The sequence below is a fragment of the Cryptomeria japonica genome, chromosome 1, assembly GCF_030272615.1.
Source record: "Cryptomeria japonica chromosome 1, Sugi_1.0, whole genome shotgun sequence".
NCBI classification, from domain to species: domain Eukaryota; kingdom Viridiplantae; phylum Streptophyta; class Pinopsida; order Cupressales; family Cupressaceae; genus Cryptomeria; species Cryptomeria japonica.
This window is the reverse complement of record NC_081405.1, coordinates 3,143,068-3,167,574: the sequence shown is the minus strand read 5'-3', so window position 1 is coordinate 3,167,574 and position 24,507 is coordinate 3,143,068.

Here is a 24,507-nt window from a genome sequence, read left to right as displayed (position 1 = left end):
GCTCCACTGTCGATTATCTACATGTTAGACACAATGCACCACTGAGAGGGAAAGGGGGTGAATCAGTGGTTCTGAAATTTTTTCCTTTTGGCTTTCTTTTGTGAGAAACACCGGTTTGTGAATCAAGCACAATGCAGACTTACCAGTTAGTAATGAGACTAACTCAAATACACACACACACAAGGAGACATCACATAACATCAGTATATACGAGGAAAACCCTAGATGGGAAAAACCTCGGTGAGCAATGTTGCTGGAGACTACTGCTCCAATTCAACCTCACAGTAAAACACAGTTACAAAGTTTAGGGCACCAACCCAAGGAGCACCAACCCCTGACTTTAGGGCACCAACCCAAGGAGCTACAACCCCTATTAGATTTATGGGCTACAACCCAAAGGAGCACCAACCCTTGCACCGAGCTACAAATCGATTTTCACAAAGAAAACTTCAACTACATAAGTTGTTATCATGTTATAAGTGAATCTTGCAACCTTATCAAATTTTTTACTCTGTCAGTGAAGTATCTTCTCTCCTTTACCGACTCACTCTTCTTCCTGCTCTACACCTACTGCTTCTTTGCTGGATCTACAACTCACCTTCAGCACATCACCAGTATCACACTCTTCGATGTAAACACTACCAGTTCTTCTCTCCAACCGGTTGAAGGCTTCAACCAGGTTCACTCTCCCTCTCTTCTTAGATGCTCATTGAGCACTCGACTGATCTTGTTCTTACTTGCAGAAGTCTTCCACTTCACAACAATACAATATTCACCTCTTCAGCAACAACAAACAATCTCTTAGGCCTTTTTACTTATAGCCTAGATTTCCCGCCAAACACCAATTCAAAATTCTGGCGGTTAGGGTTTCCTCACCATCCTCGAGGAAAACCAAATCCAATCAGATCTTGCACGATTTGTTCTTTTTGACATCTGAATGCATATCTCCACCATAGTCGCATCTCCTCAATCACGCCCTTTAATCCTGGTGAATTGATTTTTACCCTCACGGCAAATCCTTCGGTTAGTCATGAAAGATCTGTCAGGTTGTTTCCTTCATCGCTTCAATCTTCTCAATATCTCTTAGCTGGCTCGTAGTTGTCTTCTAGACCTCGAGCCCCAAACTCCTGCAATCACTCTGCAGCAAGTCCGTGATTTGTGGGGTCTTTCATTAAAGCTGACCAACCCTGCAACAACCTTATCATTGTACATTCTATCTTTATCCAATCACTGGTTTGCCATGTTGACTCCATGTCGACTATCTGCTAGCTTGGCACTTAAAGTTGGTCCAAGTAGGATCACCGACCAACCACCCTACCGGTTCCTTACTTAGTCTGGTTTGCTAACCCTTCCAGTATCAACCATTCTATCGGTTATCTTGTCATATCTGCTCTCATCTTGAACTGTAGATGGAACTCTCAAACCGGTCTCCAAACTGCTAAGTCCATGATATCTTCTACTACTTCATATTGCTTATACAACAGATGGACTCATATACCGGTTACCACTCCTGATGACACCATGTCATCATTCTTACTCGAGGCTCCATCTTCTTTTCACTCAGGTCAGATTCCTCTGTTTGTATCTACTCAACCTTGCCTTCTCTTGATAGCTTTGACCATATCTCAACTGGTTTGTCAAGATGACAAATACTTCATACTCCCTCTATACTAGCATCTCCACATACCTCTTCATTCTTATCTCACCAAAATAAGATGCACTCAATGCATAATAGGAGATAAGAACCACTTGCTAGATGAGATAACACTTTGTCTTATGCATCCTGCAATGTTCTTCATGTGATCTAATGTGAGCACATTTACTGTCAGTTAATGATTCGCATGATGATTGCTTCTTCATCCAATGGGAGTCCTTTTTTGCAACCTCTTAGCAACCGCTCAAACCACTTCTCCATCTCATCAGACAAGTCAGGCACTAACTTGTGTACTGATGACTTCTGTGAGCATCTTCTTTACCTTTATTGATGTTCAACAACACAAGGTGATATCCAAGCTATCACAAACTGTACTCCTTCATATCAGTGTTGAACATACATCTCATCTACCGATGGTCATCCCATACTGGTTGACATCAATGACAACACAATGCCAACACCACATATGTTTGTTTGAGTTTAGTTTGCTTGATAAGGCTAAGAAGAATAGAGGATTCTCTACTTCCTTGACTTCAGCTATGGTTGCTTGAGCTTTCTTTCTTTCTTGGCAGAACCTGTGAGTGTGTCCAAATTTATCACACTTGTAGCATTGAATCTTGGAGAAGTGTTTTCTTTTGTGATTATTTCCTCTCTTCTGTTTGAACTTCCTTTTCTTCCCTTTGTTGCTTGTATTAGCATGTAGTGCTTGAATTTGTCCCCCTTTGTTTGGACCCAATCCTCTTGTGATTAGTCGAGATTCTTCTTGAGTACAATCATTCTTGAGTTGATCAAATTTTGGTAGTGTCAGACGAGCACTAATGCCTTGAATAAAGGATTCCCAACTGGATGGTAATCCCTTAAGTGCTATTAGAGATAGCTCCATATCATCTATATTATTCCCAATAGTTGACAATTGGTCTTTTAATTCTGAAATCCTCATGAAATAGGATGTGATTGTTTCTCCTTTGTTCATGTAGATATGAATTAATTATTGTTTTAAAGTGAGCAATCTACTTGCATTATTTATTTCATATGAGTTTTGAATGGTCTTGAACATATCATAAGTTGTAGTTAGTTTTTAGATGGTTGGGAGAATGTGATCTTTAACAACATCAATTAAGATTTTCTTAGCCTTGTTGTTGTGTCTTTTCCGGGTTGTTTTCTTTGGCTCATTTTCGGGCATCTTAGTATCTTCTTCTATGTATGCATCTAGTTCGATTTCTTGAAGAATTGTTATTCGAATTCTCCATGAGACGAAGTTGGATGCGCCTTTGAGTCTATCCTCCACTCTAACACTGTTCACCATGATTGTTTTTCCTTTGATTCTGAGTGCAAGTTTGAATGTTTTTTAGAAAAGAGGTGTCACTATTTTATTATTTCTCTACCAACGTGGCTCTGATACCATGTTAATGAATTTAGATCATAGATAGAGAATACAATAGTCTGGTAATATGTAGTGAGGATAGACTTTAATAAGATCACCGCAATGAGTATGTTTTACCTCCGATATATATATATATATATATATATATATATATATATATATATATATATATCTAACTATTAATCTTCTATGGTAATATCATCAGCTTGCTGGTTTGTGAATCTGCCACTGTTATTGGTTTTAGTTCACAACAAGTGTTGATGCCTATACATACATTGAATGAAGGGTCATGTCCACGTAGGGGCATGACTTCTACGTGGCTTATGGCACATAGATTTATGACCCTACAGGGACATGACCCTGTAGACACCTAAAATTGTCATGTCTAATTAAATAAATATCTTTATTTATTTATTTTAGCCTAATTCTTCTATTAAATAAATAAATTTTTATTTATTTAATTAATTCATTTATCCTCCTCTAGCCTTATTTCTCATTTAAATAAATACTTTTATTTATTTAAATTATCCTTTTTCTAAATTAAATAAATACTTTTATTTATTTAATTATCCCACTTCTTCTATTAATTAAATGAACAATTATTTATTTAATTAATTTATTAGCTTTTTCTACCCATGACACATGTCATTCATATCTTAATTCCTACACTACCTACCCTCTCATTATTTACTTATTTCCTCTACCTACCCTCTAATCGTAGCCGACCATTTATCTTATACACCTCTCAATCTTATCCCTCCATTTCCTACAGTGTCTTCTATATAAGAGTATACTTCTCTCATTATCAACCCTAATAAGCTAATCATTCTAATCATTCTATTCAATCAACTAATCATTCTAATCAAGCCTTCATTATTAACCCTTGACTACTCTAGCATTTGAACTTTCATATGCGATCAAGTCTACTTGCAACCACATTTCCATTCTTTGTTGAGCTCTTGTGCACACATAAAATCTGAGAGCAAATATATCAAGCAAGATCAATGGAGATAGGAAGAATGGAGATCCAAACCCTATTGGACATGTGATGGTATAATCTTTGTGATTTTATTTTATTTGCATTGTCTTAGGTAATCTTCATATGTTATGGTGGATCTTTGTTGTTGTTAGGCTAGGGTTTTGTGGTTGAATCTATTTAGTCTTTCAATATTGTTGTTTCCACTTTCACCATAAACAAACCCTTCATTCAATGTCGTTATATATTACTTGCTTCAATCCAAATGAAGCTATATCCTTAACACATAGTATCTAGTTGTTCACTGCTCAATCTTCCTCTTGTCATCGTCCAAGCTTTGCTTCACACATCTTCTCCTTAGAAAAACAAAATGCCACCCTTCTGTAAATTTAAATGCCTCCACTTGACCCCATGCCAAATCAATAGTAATAATATTAAATGCAGCCCCCTATCCTTGAAGTACAAATCGGTTGAGTCATCATTTTGATTTAAGCCTCACATGCCACCTCCAACTCGGTGATTAACTCTCCACCACACAATTTATGTAGAGTGAAATTCGGCAGCGAGCATGATTAAAACACATTAATAGCACAGTATGTACCAAAGCATATCACTCCCAAATAATGTGAAAAACATGGGCGATACGTCACTTGCCAAATCATCAAAATTGATCCATCAAATTGTTGGGGACCCTTCCACATTAGGACCGTGCCAGCACCTCACCTCATGAAAATTTAAATAATGCCCTTTATTTGACATTTTATTAGCTTTTAAATTACCTTCTTTGCGAATATGCGAGATTTTATAGTCTTGAAAGTTTTCTAATCTTTGCCTAATAATATTAATAATTTTATTGATTTTCCAACAATGAGAGACTCCTTTAGCAATAGCCTCCGCAACAATTTTTGAACAACCTCCAAATGCAGCTTTGAGACCGAAAGTACGTCTGTAAGAGAGACAACAAGCAAGGCTGCCTGCACCACCATCTCATTGTTGGTGTCATCTTGCAAACATGTACCTGAGACTCTAGGATTACCTAGAGAAGCCCCATAAAAAATGATTTTCATCCATCCCAATTTGGGTTTTTCCCATACCACACCATATTTTGCATTAGGGGTAGGATTAATCCTACAAGGCCCATTAACAGGCCATGTTCCACTTGACTTTTATTGCACTAGTAAACTAATAATAATAATAAAACAGAAAGCCCATATGGGTAGGTGAGTTGGCTTGGGCGGTGGGTTTGCTCCCCATCGGTCTCGGGTTCGACTCCCTCTGGGATTTAAGAGGGAGGATTGGTTGCGGGCTCTGGATTCTCTCCCTAGGGGACTAGTCTCGCCTCAGTTCGCCCCTTCCTAGTCCCAACTTGGCAATAAAAGTAAGCCCAAGGTAAGGCAGGTTGGGTCGCTGGACTGGGTCGCGGGGATACCCTTGGCATACTGAAGAAAAATAATAATAATAATAAAACAAAAATAACTTTTCTTATTTACGAGCTTAAAATTTAAAATTCAGAGCCTTTAATATTTACAACTTTTAGGTAAAATAGCATCAATAATATTTAATAGTTTTTAGAAGTTAATTGGACTTGGGCAAAAACAAATAATTTATTACATTGGCAAGCAAAGGATGTACAAATGTATGAAGAAAAGTTAATAGAGATACAAACGTCATATCCAATAAATGATATCATTATGGAAAAATTGATTCAAAGATAAAAGCCCTAAGATAAGATAAGGCAAGCACAAAAAGTATCTTATATGTCGTGCATCCACCAGTAATCATCACTAGACATAAGCCTCACTGTTTTACCTTGGGTGAGGAATTTTGACGTAAGAATTTAATATTGCTGCATTCTTTGTACCAGTCATTAATTTTGCTAACATATAGTAGAATTTAATATGATTGAATTGAAATCAGCATTATTATTAATTAAGAGATAAATATATTATTTAATACAAAAAAATTTGAATTTTCTACCTACTATTTTCAATATGAACCAATAGAAATAAAGAAAAATGATATAAAATAAATATAAATAATTAAAAAAAATTCAAAAATTTAAATTCTTAAACAAAAACTAATAATGAACTAGAATAAAAATAAAATAAAATAAAATAAAATAAAATAAACCACTAAGATAATCTTTCTTATTCTTATTAAACTCTTTTAAAGCCAATTTTAGGCCGCGGCTATTCTAGCTCCAAAACAGACCTGTCGTACAGCGTGTTAATGACAAGTTAGTCAATCGCAACCGTTAACTGCAAAATCAACGATGTAAAACGCGTGACTAACACGAGTGTTAGTCAATCCACACTGTCTTTTTAGATCCAGAATAGACACATCCCCACTTTACTTATGAGTAATAAACATACCTGTTTGCTATCATGTCAGAAAGCGAGACGTTACAAACCACAATCCGGATTCCAAACACTCATTCGTTTTTATAAAATCCCCCACAAAAACAAATGCGACGCTGCTTTGGGCCGGAAAGTACCCAAGGGCCGAAAATGAACGGCGGCGGAATATACCCAATCATTCAGCGCATCATATCAACACATGTGCGGTTAAAATTGCAGATGAAGATATTTTTAGATCCCATTGTTGGAGTTTAGCGGATGTACCTAAATATCAAGTTGGGGAAGATTTCAAAATCGGAAGATGCCTCTGCGGACTTTCTTCAATACAGACGAGATATGCCTGACATATCTATCGATGGTGTTTTTTCAATACTTCAAAACTTGATGTGTATGATTAGATGTTGAGACGTGGACATGATGACCAATGTCTAGGCCATTTCCTCCCAAAGGATCTTTTACCTAGCTAGTAGTCCACGAACTCAATGTCCTCTTGCACAACTCCTTTGGCTTTTTCTCTTTTAGTTCGGGTGCTAGGGCATTCATTAGCTTGGTTCACCTCGGGGCTGATATTTTCTTTCAAAATTTGATGTTTCTGGTAATGTACCACTTTTTCGGATGTGTCTATTTTGGTTTCAAAACGATAGTACGGATTGACGGATTGACTAACACGTGTGTTAGTCACGTATTTTACATCGTCGATTTTGCAATAAACGATTGTGATTGACTAACACGTCGCTATCACGTTGTACGAAAGGTTTCGTTTTGGAGCCATAATAGCCGCGACCCACTTTTTCTAGGTTAGTTTTGAGACTTGGAATGTTCTCCTCTATAGTGATCCTCCTTGAGCATTTTCACTCTTTAATGTTTCCCCACTAGTTGGAGAGGATTTTCTTCATTTTATGGGGTGAGATCCTTCCCAACAGTCTCTTCTCCAACAAGGAGGTTTCAAAACTGATTTTATTAAATTCTAAGTGGATACCATCTCAACAATTTTATTGTGTATGAGTATTTCTTTATGCATTTCAACAATTTTCTTTCTATTCATAGTGATCATAAAGGTCACCTCTTCAATGAATGAGGCTAGGCATGAGGTGTTAAGGATAAAATACTAATTCCTCCTCACCTCCAATATGTTTTAGAGCATTAGGGAAAACCCACCTTTATTCTTCCACATCCTTTTAACTTTCACATGATATGGATTAAATCTCATCTTCCCTCTAGAAGTTTGTATCCTCAACACAAATCACCTTTTTCTTCTTCTTATGGATTTTTGGGGGATTCACCCCCATTAAGATTAGTAGATAGTTGCTCACTATTTCAATTACAATTTCTTAAATGTATTTCATAATTACAACATCTTATATATATATATTAGAACCAAAACAACAAAATTTGAACTAGATTGTTCTTAGAATTTGTTGGATCAAAATTTGAATGACATAATCAAACCTCCACTTGCTTAACAAAAAGATTAACCATAACAAGGTCCAGTGGGGCCAATATTCTTAGGACAATGCCATGTGGGAGGCCTATGAATAATTCTATAGAAAAAACAAACAAACTTTGTTATTATTTTGAGATAAACTAAATCATCAGGGGTGACGACTTTTAAGGGAGAGGATATGTCACATCCCATTTTTGAGCCCTTTAGATATATATGTATATATGTATGTATATAGATGTGTACACACACAAAAACAAACCCAAACACGTACGCACACATACACACATGTATATATATGTGTGTGTGTGTGTGTGTGTATGTATATATGTATATATGTATATATCTACATACATACACACACACACACACACACACACACACACATATATATATATACATATATACATAGATATATACATATACATACATACATACATACATATATATACACACACACACACACATGTACATATACATATATATGTACATATACATATATACATGTACATATACACATATACATACATATATATGTGTGTGTGTGTGTGTGTGTATTTATGTATGTATTACATACACACATACATACATATATCTCTATGTATGCGCGCGCGCACGTGCACACACACACATATATATTACACACACACACAAACATATACGCACACACACACATGTGTGTGTATGTATATACATATTGTATACACCTAAAAATAGTCTGAAGATAATTAATTAAATAAATAATTATTTAATTAATCCCCCTTCCTAATTTAATTGAATTCATTAGGCAATTTGATTAAATTCTCCTTTTCATCTACTTATTAATAAATCTAAGGATTTATTTAATAGGTTCATTTCAATAGTCCCCTTTGATTAATTAATTCAAATTAGTTAATCCTCCCCCCATTGCAATCAATTCTTCTAATCCTCTAATTAATTAAAACAAATCAATTTATGAGTTGTTGAGAATTAATTAGTCTTTTCCTATTATTTGAATTTTTAAATTCAAATTACCCGCATGCCTCCTAACTTCTAACCACCTAACCTAATCATCCCTCTAACCTAACCCATTATCCTATCTTGCGCATTCTAACCTTTTATGGTGTGGATATTTTCTTCTTGAGACACATGGTACTTTGGCCACATGTCTCCTCTCTTGGACACTTGCCTTTTTATGAGCAAGGCTCCTTGACACTTGTCACCACAGAGATGACAAGTGTCCCTTCCTCCAACCTCTTCTCCAACCTCCTCCAATTTCACCCTTGATATCTTTAGACTCAATCTTGACCGTTGATTCCTGCCACCTCACCCCTCACCTTGGAAATCCTAAAAATATCCCCCATTTTGGAGCACAAAGGATCCCATCTCATTATCAATTTAGGCATTGTTACTATAGGCATCTCATTTGAGCATTATTGTTATAGGCAATTGCATTAGCTTAATTTGATCATTTTCTAGCATAATTATTGAATCATGTAGCTTAATCAATCTCTTTTCTAGCTTAATTGCATCATCATCATAGCTTAATCATGCATATCATTAGCTTAATTAGTCTCTTAGATGAATTTAGCATAATCAATCTCATCTTTGCATATCATCATCATTTCAAATCCTTCATCTAGGTGTAGTCAAGTCACTGGGATTGCTTATCTAGATCTAAGAGCAAATCCATACTCATATCTCTTAAGAGGCGATAGGTCACTTTGTCATGGTTCATCTTTATTTGCTTATTATTTGCTAACCATGCTTGTAATGATCTATTGAGTGTTTGTGTTGCAGCTGCAGGTATCACACTTCACAGGCACAACACATATATGTATATATGTATATAAACATATGCATACACACACACACATATTGAAGTGGGTGTAGAAGATAGTTCTCCCCTACCCTCTAGGATTAAGAGGAAGAGCATCACTAGAGAGAGGGCAACACCCATTCTTACCATAGCCCAAACACACACTTGTGTTAAAATGTCTACGTTGTTTACAAAAAATTGATAATTGTTTGATGTAGTAGATACTCCCAATCTGTGTTGTACTCTAAAAATATTGAAATTCTCTCAAAACCTAATCCACTTCATTCCTACTAAGCATTTTAGATTTAATGAATTAAGCATATAAATACACGTATGAATTAGTGAACTAATTTAAGGGGAAGGATATGTATGTATGTATGTATGTATGTATGTATGTGTGTGTGTGTAGTGTCAAAAGTTATAAGCCCTTACAATTTCACACTTATTTTTTATGCCCCTACCTTGGTGTGTCTCCTAGCTCTTTTCCAAGTTTATTTATGGCTTTGCAATAGAAAACTAATGTCATATGATGATATGGTGATCTAAATCACTGTCATGAATTTGTGTACATTAGCACCTTTATCTTAGTGGACTAGGGCACTAGGCGTCATAGTCCCCCCACTTTGGGCCCATTTTTTAATATGTTGATGTATTAGTTCCTACTAGTTGATTCCTAATCCTGATATTTTAATATGACTGTTGTAGGTCTGCCTAATTTATGAAATACCTTGAGATCCCTATGTAAGAGAATATTTCCTAATTCATTTTCATTTTACAAAACTAAGCATTATTGAGATCACTTCATAAAGAAAATATTATAAGCAAATTTCTTCAAATCTGAGCATTATGGAGCAACAAGTTGAAACAATCTTCATGTAAGTGTATTTTTATAATCGAGTCTTTTATGTCTTGACATGTCATGTTATTGTATCAAAATTTGTGAGTCTTATTAAAAAATAATTGCATCATCATCATCATTAGCAACAACAATATCAAGCTTGAGGTATAATATTGTGGATCGAATGTTCTATCCTTTTTATCTATTTTTATTAAAGGGTTAATTTCAAACTAAAGGTTTGACTTAGGCAAACCCTTATCAACCCAACACCTTTTTTCATCTCTTGTGTGTGCAAGTTATAGGTTCAGAAGAGAAGGAACATAGATCCAAAAATTAATGAATGAGACAAATAGAACTAGATTTTGATGAAGCAGAAAGCCTTGGACACTAGGGCTTAGTCCCATTGTTCGACACTTTTCTGACAAAATTTTAGGGAATCATTCTGTGTGACATCCTGATCCTGAATTTGTTTCCAATATTTGCATTGGACACATTCAGGACTAGGTTGCCTAGCCCCATAGTTTGACACTTCTTAGCTCAAATTATAGACACGGGTTCCTCTATGATTCCTACTTCTAGATTTGTACTTAAAGTCTATATATATGTTCTGAAACTTTCTATTAATGCTTATTACACTCAATTTTGCATCATTGGCCCTAATTTATATCATTTTTAAATCAATTTAATTCAAGAGAATATTAATCAATCAATAGTGCCCAACTCTTTTCAATAGGTCTAAAGTAGGGCCTATTGATTAATTTCAGTTTGTTTGCTTCAAATGTTTGCATGTTTTAGTTTTTTGTTGGCATCTCTCCATCAGTTTGCAAGTTTTGTTTTAGCAAATTGAAGAGGCACCTACTAATGATCTTACAGATATTGTAACACAAATTGTTGTATTTATTTTTAAGCACAAAATGGTTGATGAAGTTGAATTTCTTCTCATAGAAATGCTTAAAATATTGTTTCATGGAGTGCGATGATTGGAAAATGCAATTGGATGGTGTAATGCTAGTCTCTACAACTTTACCAACTTCCTTGTGGCTTGTGAGCTTTGGAACAGGGCATGGATGTCCATCAATTCATAAGAATTTGTCAGATGTTGTAGTTATAATTACCCTAGTAGATATGTATGCAAAATCTAGAAGCATATATAGGGTACATGGACTGTTTGACATAAAACCTCAAAGAAATGTATAGACCTCAGATTGCAATGATTATAAGATATGCACAAATATATTTGTTGAAAGGGCTTTATAAAATTTCAAGCAATTGGAATTTGCAAACAAAAAGCCAAATTTTGCAACCTTTTCCAACACATGGCAATTTTCATGGGAGTCTTGAAGCAGGGTATGCATATCCATAGAACCTTTGAACTTTCAAAGTATTTGACAGGTGTCTTAATACCCCTATATGGAGTAAACTTTTGTGAAATCTAATTTAGTTTCTACTCTTAAACATCAAAGATGAAATAAGAAAAGACATCAAAAACACCACAAGGGTGTTAAAGTTATACATCTAATTAAATCATAGAGAGATCCAATTAGGTTGTGGATGGTGAAAGTTAACTAAATGACATATACATTTGCAAAGAGGAGGGTGTTAGGTAATATGAATAGGAAATGAATACGTATCGGCCCAAGAAGAAGAAGAAAAGGCATTTGAATCAATGAAAATGATTTGTAGATTTTAAATTACTATATAAGAAATAGGGGATGTGATGGTGAGGAGGAGGTTGATTAGAGAGAGTATGGGGTTGCATCCAAGAGGAGATGAGTGTGGCTTTGGATAGCGAAAACAAAAAGATAATTAGAGAATTGGCCCAATAAGTTAAAATTTGAGTTCAACCAAAAATGAAGGAGGGAAATCTATGAGATTTGAGGAATTGCAGAGTGTGTAAGTTAAGAATGTGAGGTTTATAGAGGAATGTTATGCAGTGGGAGAGAGGCCATTGAAAGACCAAACTTTGTAGTTAAATTGTTGCAATAGTTTAATTGGAAAGTGTAATTGAATTAAGTAGGTTTTTTGGGTAGTCTTTATGTTATTGATATTTGAGTTTGAAGGTGGTGATTTGCCTATGTGAGTGCATGATTTGGAAGCAAGAGGAGTCCCTCTTGCATCCCACACACATATGTGTATATATATGGGCATATATATTATTATTATACATATCTTGTTTTTTAGAAGAGGTTTGATTTAAAGCTCAAAGGAGTTATTTTGATATCTAAATTGAATAAATGTATCCATTAATGAAAAGGTATTGCACTCAACATAGAGGAAAACTCCAACAAATTGAAGTCAATATCCACTTCATTAGCATTAGATAAGGAAGGAAGATGGAGTTAATGAAATTTTATGGGAAGATTAATTTTAGGCAAGGCTAGAATATAACAAAAGGAGAAAGAAATAATATGTGGGAGGGTGGTGTGAAAAAGGTAGTAAAGGAGAAAAAGTTCGACCTTTTTTATCAGTGTATTTTTTTAGAGAAAGCAATATGAAATATACTCACCTATGCTCATTTGTTGATGTTATATTCGTATGCAAATAATTTAAGCTCTTATAAGCTAAACACTTCTATAAAATTTTATGGGAATGTCATAGGATGTTAGTCTATTATAGAGGGCCTAAAGCCTCAACCTATTTTTCCTAAAAAAACATTAGGGTTAATAAATTAGAACTGTGAATTCATGAATTCACATACAATGATAATGCTATTTTTTTAGGTCTAAGCTTGTTATAAACTTGTTAATAAAGTCTTAAACCCTTTGTGTATATTTGACCAATATATTTTTCTTGAGAGACTATATAAGTCTATGTATATTTGACCACTATATTTTTCTTGAGAGACCATACAAGTCTATGTTTATATAATCATTGTATTGTATAGTAAGATCTTATAAGTTTTTTTTCCTTTCAAGTTCAATTGAATGCCAATCTTATGGTCTATGCATACAATAAACATTGTTAAGACTATAATGTTAAATACTCTTTAAGCCAAACAATTCTAAGTCTTGTCAAATTTTTCTTTAGAAGGAGATTGTTGTGTTAAGTGACCTATCTAGGTCAACATTCTTAAGATATTTAATGAATATATGTGGATTCCATTTTAGGTTATGTTCCTTGATCACATTAAGGTTTATTGATAGCATAAATATGAGTTCATCGAACCTTGTTAATGATACGAGGGTTAGTAAGTAAGTAATGTTATTATTAATTTGGGGTCATTTGGTTTTACACAATATTGTTTAATGTAGACATTATTATAGAAATTGATTTTTATTATATTTGAAAGGTTTGCACGACTAAATATTAATCACTACTGATGTCTTGAAAGTGGCTATATTTTATTGAAGGGCTTGCTTATAAATATTAAGCTTCATGAAGCATCGACTTGTGATATTTTTGAAAGGTTTAAACAATATGAAGTAAGCTATCATAGGCAGATTTTAATGTATAATTAGTCAACCCATACTCACTTTGAATACATTAAAAACATTAATAAGCTTTGGTTGGTTTATTCTTACCTCAAATGATTGTAGTTATCAAATTGTGAACAAGTCTATATCTTTTACAATTACTATTGGTTAAGGAAGGACTATTATGTCTAAATTATGCCTTTTCTTTGTAATTTTCGTAATTGATATTAAATCATAAAAAATGTATATACTTACATAGGTAGATGCATGTTAGAAGTATACATATGTACAAATTCAATTTCATATATAGATATTATTTATATAGTATGTTGGCATGAATGAATAAACATACTTATATGTACATATATATGTGTGAGAATGTTGGTATGTGGTGACTAATAATGTTATTGAGCTTAAAGTTTGGTGACTTTTATAGTTACATTTTCCACCCAAATCAATCAATGGGGGAGCACAGGGGGACAAAGCGCCTCCCACAAGGCCCATGTGACTCATCTCCTCAATGGGTGGAGCCCATGGTAAGGGTCTGGGGTCAACACCCTCAAAGAAAAAATAATACCCATAATTTAAAAAAGGATTTGACTATTATTTTTATATGTAAACCAACCTCTGTAAACTGCCAAAAAGGCTTGATAATAAGTGGTTGTCAAATGTAAATTCATGAGATTGTAATTTGTTTTTAGCTAGATAATAGAAGAAAGTAGACAACTATTTCTCTATGGATGTATCCTACATTGGATGAACCATGTTAAATCTGTGTTATTATGAATTATTACTTCTTCCTTTTATTATGCATTACATTTAATGTTGTTTATTTCTTGAATCTACCTAAACTCTAACAAAGTGTGTGTGTGTGTGTGTGTGTGTGTGTGTATAAACATTGTATCCTTTTAAAAAGACACAATTTTATCTAAAAATCAAAATAAATGAATTTACTATTGAACCTTCAAAAATAGATATGAGGTTCATCATTGATGGGAATATGTGTTACTTGTTAATCCAAACCAGTTTATGAACATAAATATGAAATTATAATTATCCATAACTAGTAGAAGACACATGTCTTGATCGAATGTGCTTATTTGATTATTAAATCTTTGGACAAAGTAATGCAAACCCATTGATTGCATTGTCAATTCATAGTGTCTATTTAGTACAAATTAGTCAAATAATTCATACTCAACTAAAGGGTATTTAGAGTTGTACAATAGTCTTTTTGTATTTATTTTTGCAATTGATAATGTCTTTTAGTACAAATTAGTCAGATAATTCATACTCAACTAAAGAACACAACACTAGTTGTCAAATGACATGGTGATCTTTGTAATTCACTAGATCTACTACCATTGTGAAGGGTAGGATCACTTCCTAATGTCCAATATGTGTGAGAGACTACTAGTATGTTGTTGGAGTTAAAATTCTCAGGTGATGCTAATCTCTTGTAGTTGAGAAATGTCTAATACTTTATTAGTTAAGGATTGTTAGAGAATTTTAAAGTTCTATAGTTATGTTTTTTTAGCTTAAGTTCACTTAGTGGTTCTTTAGTTTAGCTTTATTTAAGCTTTATTTAACTCCTCATGGTTTTACTTTAGTTCTCCTAAATTTAGCTTAGGGCATCTTTTTTTTCTTTCTATAAACTATGCCTTTATGCATTGTAATCCTCATTATGTAATCTTTGCTTTTGAAGAATATGGCATATATTTCTTGCTACTCTCGTTTGTGGAAGGTGTTCTTGTTTGCTATTTGATCTTATAGGATTGTATTGCAAAATTCAATATAGTATCACAACATGAATTCAAAAAATGTCTTCTCAAGCTTTAAAAGTTTCTTTTCTCATTTAAGCATTGCAGAGTCACCAAGTTTGCCTTCTTGTGTGAATATAGAAGTGGGCAATTTTTATCAAATTTTGGAGTAAAATTGGTCGTACCTATACACACGTCAGAAATTTAAAAAAAATTCCATTTTCAAAAATTTTCCTTTAGAAACCCTTCAAGCTTTCCAATCCCTAATTGACACGCAATTGGTTTTTTGGCCATAACTTAGTCATACAAAGTCAAAATCATGCAAACAAGATATAATTGGAAAGCTAGTTTCAATATCGATCCAATGGTGTTGGTCATTTTATCAAAATTTTCTCTAACTTTCTATACCAAGTCTACAGAGTCATAAGTTCACTTTTACCCTTTCAAGGCAATATCTTGCAAATCCGAACTTTGGTTTATGAAAACTAGATATCCCTTGAAAGGTGGTTTGGTGCTCTATCTAGATTAGTTGCCATTTTTCTATATTTTTACCCAGGTAGGCTCTATTCACTTTTTTTTGTTTTCACTTTAAGGTTGATTAATTGGTCTTCTTGGCTCTTAGAAACTTTTTGTTTACATTGGATGGCTTCACTTGGGCTATTCTACATGTATTCTAGCACTTTTCCCTATTTGGGCATTTTGAGCATCCTTTTCATGCACTTCTTTATTTGTAGACACATGAGATAAAGTGTCACTCTTGCATATGATTTTTGGGGATTTTGCACATTCCATTGTGCCTTATTTTATACATAAACTATAATATAAAGTGCCATGGGGGGTTGTGTAGTGAATTTTATTTTTCCATCACACCTTTGTCTCATGAGTGACCCTCCATGACGATATTGAATCCTAGAGATTATTGTCCCATGCATGTGTGCATTGGTTGCATACCCTTTTTTAATTGCGGGTACTTTCTTGTGCATGTTCAGATGTTTATTCTCCTTTATGCACTACTTGGTGAGAAAGTTTCAATAGACCAATCATTACTCTCCCTTGTCAGAATTATGGGGGGCGGGTTTCTACTATTGGTGCTAATGCTTCCTTGGTTTCTCTTTGGAGCAAGCTACCTATACAATATTTGTTCCTATATATTATTTAGATGTAGTGGTTATATTTCGGCGAGATGGATATTTTACCATATATACACTCTTGCATTTTAGTTTTGTGGAGGCAACTTATCCTCACTTGATTAGTTCTTTAGACTATTGACACATGCACTCTTTAAGTTAGTAATTTACTCTTGTATAGTTGAGAAGTGTTATTGGAGTCACTCGTGCAAATTTATGTGCCATTTATATCATTGAATAACAAATGTTTTGCCTTTGTTTGTCATTTTTTCATTGTTCAAGTAGTGTCATTGGCGGCATCCACGCATATTCTTGTCTTCTTGATCCTGATTATCACATCGGTTTCAGAGGAGGTTCTTCATTTAGCACTTTAGAAGTCTCTTTATTTGATAGTCTTCTACAACTTCATGCTTTAGAGGATGTTCTTCATGTTTCTATTCTTTTGGGGCATTTTTAAGATGCTTCTTAGTCCTCATTCTGTTTTTTTTCTCTTTTGGAGATGAGTTTTCTCCCACTATTTTTTTCTCCTTTTCTCCAATTGTGAGAGATTGCATTGCATTAGTTTGTACCTAGGTACCTAATTAGGCCTTTATTGTCTGAACCCATTCATTCTTTCATTTCATGCATTTAGAGGTTTTTTTACTTCTCCCTAAATTTTACTTAATGGGTGGTGTTAGAGAATTTTGAACTTTAGTTATGCTTTTTTAGCTGAAGTTCATTTAGTGGTTCTTTAGTTTAGCTCTAATTAAGCTTTATTTAGCTCCTCATTCTTTTACTTTATGTCTCCTAAATTTAGCTTAGGGCATCTTTTTTCTTTTTATAAAGCATGCATGCATGAATTGAAATATTGATTTTGTAATATTTGCTTCTCATGAATATGGCATATCTTTCTTGCTACTCTCATTTGTGGAAGGTGTTCTTGTTTTCTATTTAGTCTTCTAGGCTTGTGTTGCAAAATTCAAAAGAGACGCTATATTGATTTCACATGATATTATATTAATGATGATTCTTACTTTATGTTATTATTATGACATTTATAATTTATACCAATATAGTGAATTACTAAGCAATGCTTTATAAGATGAAATACTTGATGAATGAATTATGTTAATTTGATGTAATGAAATGTTTGATATGTTTTGACTTCTTTTCAAAAGAGTAAATGCAATATTTTTACCTATTCTATTTATTAAGAAAATGTGTTTATTAGATAAATTTGAGTTGTCCTGACTTAGATGAATTGGTGTTCATCACAACTAATAGCCTTTGTGCTTGCATGCTTATTTATAGGTTTACATACTTTATGTCCCTACATGATTGTAATTTAATATCCATTGTTTTCTTGTCATGTAATGAAAATAATTTCATCCTTTCACATAATTTATGATGAGCTATATGTACTCACCTTATTATATGATTTGATTATTCAATTCCTTTATCATGTACATTTTATCTCTCCTCAATCCTATTAATTTATATATGATCAATTGAAGGGGGGATATATTGTCACTAACATTCCTACAATTGATATTTATTTCAAGTAGCAACTTATGCTTCAAAGGGACTCGTCATCATCCCTAGATGTACTAGCTTGGTCATATTATATTTAACCACAACAAAAAACAATTATATTACATTATTATAATAGAGGAAACCCCATTTTCCACAATCAAGTGAAGTTACATAACATGACCATATTAAATGTCCTATATTGCATTGTCACATTAAGTACAGTATTTCCTCAATTTTTGTATCGGTAGAATATCTAATCCTTATCTCTTTCTACTTTTTTTATTTTTTGTAGATAGTTAGAATTACTTTTACCTATCTCTATTTTATTTGTGTGATAAAAAATACTCATATCTTTTCTTTATTTTGTAATTCCCTATAGAGAATTCATGCCAGGGAGATGAATACAAGACAAATCAAATAATGGTCTGTTACTTTAAATGAATTAAATATCCTTTTGAAATGTTCATATATCCACTCTTCATAGTGGTTGAGAATGATCGTATAGTTTGAAATGCATTATGCACCTCAAAGTGGGATCAACATGTAATGGTGAAATTAGTAATACCCATGCCAATTCTCAATTACTTTTGAACCTATTTTGATGGAATGCCTTAATGAAATTACATATATTGACAAGTGGCATACAATTGTGCTAAGTTTGACTCATAGTTATCCCCTTTTGTAGACATTATTATATTTCATCGTTTATTAGCTATTTTTTGAACTCATAGTTGCACCTACTCTCCAAATTCAATTCCTACTTCAAATCAAACATTTTCCTTTATTCATTTCTATGAGGTGTGAGATTGATCTAATTCAATCCCAAGGAGTGCATAATTGCACCTTATAATCAAATATTCAAAATAAAATTCAAACCTTATGAAACACTCACTCAAGAAATATTTATATTTAGAGGTTAAAAATTACAAAAAATTATGTCAAATTATATAGTCCATTTGCACCCTTATGCATGTTGTTTATGATTATTTTCTTAAAGATATAATGTTGGTCCATATAGGGGGTGACCTAAGAGAACTTTATCCTAGCAATCTCCCCTAAAGTGTCTATAAATATTCTCATCCTTACAAGAATATCAAATATTAGAAAACTCAGGTGACTTGACATGTTAAATCATTTTCTTAGATGACATATCATTATCACGTTGTAACACTTATGATCGTAAGAGAATTAGATTGGATCTATAGAGATTTATTAAGCTTATATATAAAACATAAAACATATATAAACTTATGAGCATTATTATTTTTGTATCTTAAAATTAAATTCAATGCAACATCAATATTAATTCTTTTATTTCCAAAAGCTAAATACTTCTCCTTTATTATTATAATTTCTAAAAACAACATTTGGGCTCAATTCTTGGTTAAATCTAAATTAATTTATATTATAGTTAACATTTATTTAATCAACCTATATATCAAAGAGATTATATTCGATCTCAAAAATTAAAGTTGAGTTTTTGACCTAATATTCTTTTTCATCCTTAACACAGTTTTCTTTGGTTATGTCTACAACACAACATCGAAAGGGGGGGATCTAATAGTTGAGTAGAGCCTAATATTTTTAATAATACTTGTACATTTAAAACTCAATATTTTGAATGGTGCAGACTATTTATTATGAGATAAGGAAAAATAGTTGAACACTCAATAGTAAAAAGTTAAATGTGTTCATTAGATTTAAAAAGTAACAAATCATGTGATGCCACATTGACACACTAACAAAACATCACTTAATAATTCACAACTATTGGTTCCTAATTACAACTATTGGTCGAACTAATTTTTTGACTTATTATGATATGCCAGCAAAGAAAATATTGATGACATTTAAGCTTGATAAGTCTTGATGATGGTGAAACAATATATTTAATTATCTACATATTTGGTGTGTCAAGTGATACATATATTACAATAGGAATTAGTAAAGTTAGGGTGTATTGTTATTGGGCCTTCTCCTAAACATTTTCGTTATGAGATTATGATTCCAAGAAGGGGCTTCCTAAAATATTTTAGTTGGTGTTGTTGAAATTTTTTAAGAGCTTTCATAAGAAAGTGGTCCCACAAATTGTGTAATAATAAACAAGTTTAAAACTTTAAATTTTAAAATTTTAGTATTTTTCAACAAAAGGAATATTATATATACAACTCTAAAACTAAATCTAAAAATTTATTGTCCGAAATTAAAAAAATTATATATGAATGATATATTACAACAAAATTTATGTCACACCAATTATAATCCTTCAAAATCTAAATTTAAAAAAGAAACTATGTGAGGTGTGTTGGTTCCCAAATAAACAAATCCCCAAACCCTAAAGATTTAGCCACTTTCTTATCAACATGTTGAAGGTTGGATTGGCCAACGAACGAGATTCAATTGCACTACTGGAATCTTCTTCACTTTTGCCTCTACAAGACCAAGGCCGGTGTACCTAAATAATGCCTAAATAACCTATAGCTTCCAACATTCATTGCATTACAAGTTTCAATAGATATTCTAATGTGTATGTGCCAAGGAAAGTGTTTGAAACTTAGATTTGGTTACAATCCTGACCTTTCAACTCTCTCTCAGAATTTGGGATGAGTTTTTATACTAGACCTACTCCTACAAACAAGAAATAAAAACTAGAAATAAAAGAGACTTTAAGAGAATGGATTGGTATTGAAAATTGGGAGGAAACCCCATTACCAATGCCTTCACCAGGGCAGCAGAGTCAACTTTCATCATGTGACATTAAACCCAAATAGTCTAAACTATAAACAATGGGTTCTCAGTATTAATGCATTGCACTAACACCCCCTATTACAGTTCTGTTGTAGTCATTCTTACATATCCTATATGCACATAACACCATTCTATTATCCTATTAAAAGCACTTTAATATCTTCCTTGAAGAGAAGCAAAAAACAAGATAAACACCTGAGCTTGCAGGGACAAAACAAAGGATCCTTGATCATCTATTTCATAAAACAGTTAAATCACATGTTGGAGATGGTTACAATAAAAAAATTAAGACTTATATGCATTTTGGTTATACACTATTTGAAATGACAAAATGACTACAAGCTAAAAAAATTAACTCTAATATGCTCTAAGTTTGAACTATACATGGAAGCCGTTGCTTCCAGAATTACATTCAAAATCAAGATTAGAATCTCATCTCACTAGCCCTTAATTCCCTTTTACAAGACAAGGAAGCAAAAACAAGATATAAGCCAAGTGAGACACATGTCACCATTTGATTGCATCTGACTAGGATATACCCTAAAGCATCTGTTCTCATGTTCTACACATAATCTTCCTAGAGACATTCAATGCAGGCGGCTATGAGGACAACCTGTAGAGTCATGAGCCATGAGCCAGATGACAACCATCCTGAGCAATCTTCTCAAGCAGTAAAGAAAATCTGCCCCACTTATTGATCAACCGCTATCATATATTTTATCTACTGTTATATCTTGGGTCAATCCCTAAGAGTAGATTACTACATTTAGTAATCTTCACCTGCTCGTAAGATCTGATATATTCCTTGTAGATCATCTCAAGCCAGAAAAAAATTTACAACAAGATCCCCATCAATGCATGCTCCATCCTTTGTTGACCTGCTCTGATTGGATAGGAAAACTACCACATTTAAGATCCACCATCTGCAGGCACCGACCTTTGCGTATCAGATCATATATTTGACCACCTGGAAGCCACTTGTCATCATTTTCATTGTCCAAATCATTTGGTCAAGCCTAGTCAAGTGCCATGTAAATCATTGACTTTGTCAGGCTGCATGTTGTCATGTTCAGTGGATCAGATAACATGCACGTTATGCGCTCTCAACATCAATCCTTTTGTGGGTTGGCGGGATTGCATATCTTCCTTGTAGCTATGACCCTCGCAGGATCTTCCTTCTCAAATTTTCCTGCCTGCAAGATAAAAAGGTGTATTGTTTTCTCCTTCTTCTATTTCTCCGTGGTGCCCATCGGATGGTCCTTTCCATCCTATGGGGTGAAAGTCTATCATTTTGGTCAGTCTCTATTGTATGAAACATTTCGTCCAAACTCTGAGCACGTCACAGTGAAGAAGAAGTCTATTTCTATAGCCTCCAAAGTTTTGTGGGAGCCGATTTGGGTCATGGCGAAGTTCCATGTTACATCAAAAGACAAACCTTGTTGGCAAGACATTTCACCCGAGACACCGAAAAGAACATATCGGTGTAACACCAACAAGCCAACATGAGGAAATTTGGGTTTCACCGAAACCCAAGGTCACACCGAAAATAACATATCGCTCCCCTTAGTCGATGTGACAACATCGATGTCACATCAAAAAGTAACATAATAGTATAACACAAAGAAAGTCTCCCCGAAACCAAATGTGTCGTTGTAGCCCAGAAAGGTCGGTTCGAGAAGGATTGAGTCTTGTCGAAAGGACAAATCTTGCCAAAATGATTTTTCTGTCAGCCCACCATCATGGGGTCCTACATGAACACGTCACCAATAGGTAGAGCTAACACATAGTCGCCAACTAGATATCTGTAGACACTTTGGACAGAGTGAGCTCGACAATCGGGGGTTGGAGTTTGATCAAAAGTTGGAAGTGAGAGAAATAAGACTTCAACTTGTCGAGTTGGAGGAGATCACTCAACAATACACAATTTGACATGACATGGTCCACATCGGAGATCCGATGATCACTAATTTGCAAACTTAGCAAAATACTTGCACTTTTCAACTTTGAAGCAATACTCCGATAACAGTCACTTTTACAGCGGGATCCACACAGTTTGAGAGATACACCCATTGGCCGCCATATGACATATCTAATCTCTAAGGAGGGTCCCATACGATCACAATGAAGCCTGAAGGGTTCAATCAACAACACACACGTGGACACTAATGAGCTTGACTATTGGGGGTTAGAGGTTGGTCGACACTCAACATGAAAACAAAAACAACTTCCTCTTTTTCATTTGAATGTGATAGGTCGATAAGGGGTAAAAAGTCTTTCATCGAAACACCAAGTCATGTCGAAAACAAACCACATTGGCAAGACTTCAAAGGGTAGCCTTAGCATAAAGTGAGTCTTGCCAAAAGATAAACTCACACCAAAGAGAAATATGTCACCAAGACCCAAATATATTCACACCAAAACAAAGGGTTTCAGTACAACATGGCGAGTCCGCTAAAGTTGGAGAAGGTTTCACTGAAACACTATGTCACGTCGATAAGGCATACATGTTGCCAATACAAAGACAATTTCAACTCGATGGCATGTGTCATCCACGTCTAGTTACCTATCCCAGTAGCATATCCCATGCTTTCCATCTTCACCTTCATGAGTGACTAACATGTCATTCTCAAATCAGTTATTTATTGAAGTTGCAATATAACACATGTTATCTTGCAAAGCGGATTTTGAGTGCAACAATCAAAATTTTGAACCTGGGATTTCAAAATTTGGCAAATTTTTTGAAGTCTCAACAATGGCTCTAGCTCAGGGATGCATGCTCCTCGCAGGCATGGAAAGATCCCAAATCTCTAGGGAGTAGATTGGGTGCCTACTCCATTAGGCGCAGAGTAAAAAATGGTCTTCTTTTCCCCTAACTATTGTGGTTTGAAACATCAAACCACAAATGATGGCCCAAGGCCATCAAAAATACTATAATTATGTTACTGCTAATTCCTTTTGAGTTCTGACTTTACTGTTATACATGTTTTATAAACAGTGAATGATTATGACTATTGATTGATCTTCGTTTATGTATTGTTATAAAATTTGAATCATGCAGTGATATGACCTTGATATTTGTGATCTTGATTACCATGGCTGGAACTCTTTGATGCTTTGGTTTCTATCTTCATTGTAGCTCCTTGAGTGTTTCAATATCATTTGGGTTGTGTGCATATAGAATGCTTGATTCACTATTAGAAATGTGTTTCTTGACACTCCAACAATCTTTTCGATGCAAAATGTTAATATTGGATGGCATTGTGCCTTGTTCTCTTCAACTGTGAATCATAACTCTTACCCCTAAAATGTTCATAGGTTGTCATTGATAAGCCTAATACAACTATTTGTGCCATATTATTGTTTTGTGATAGTGGATATTCTTCATGATGGTCCTGGCTATGTTTATTCACTACCCTAGCAGTTGTTCTTTGAATGACAAAATCATACTTCTTTTGTGGTTTATGGACTGTGTAAATTGCGTTTATCGTATGATTGTTCT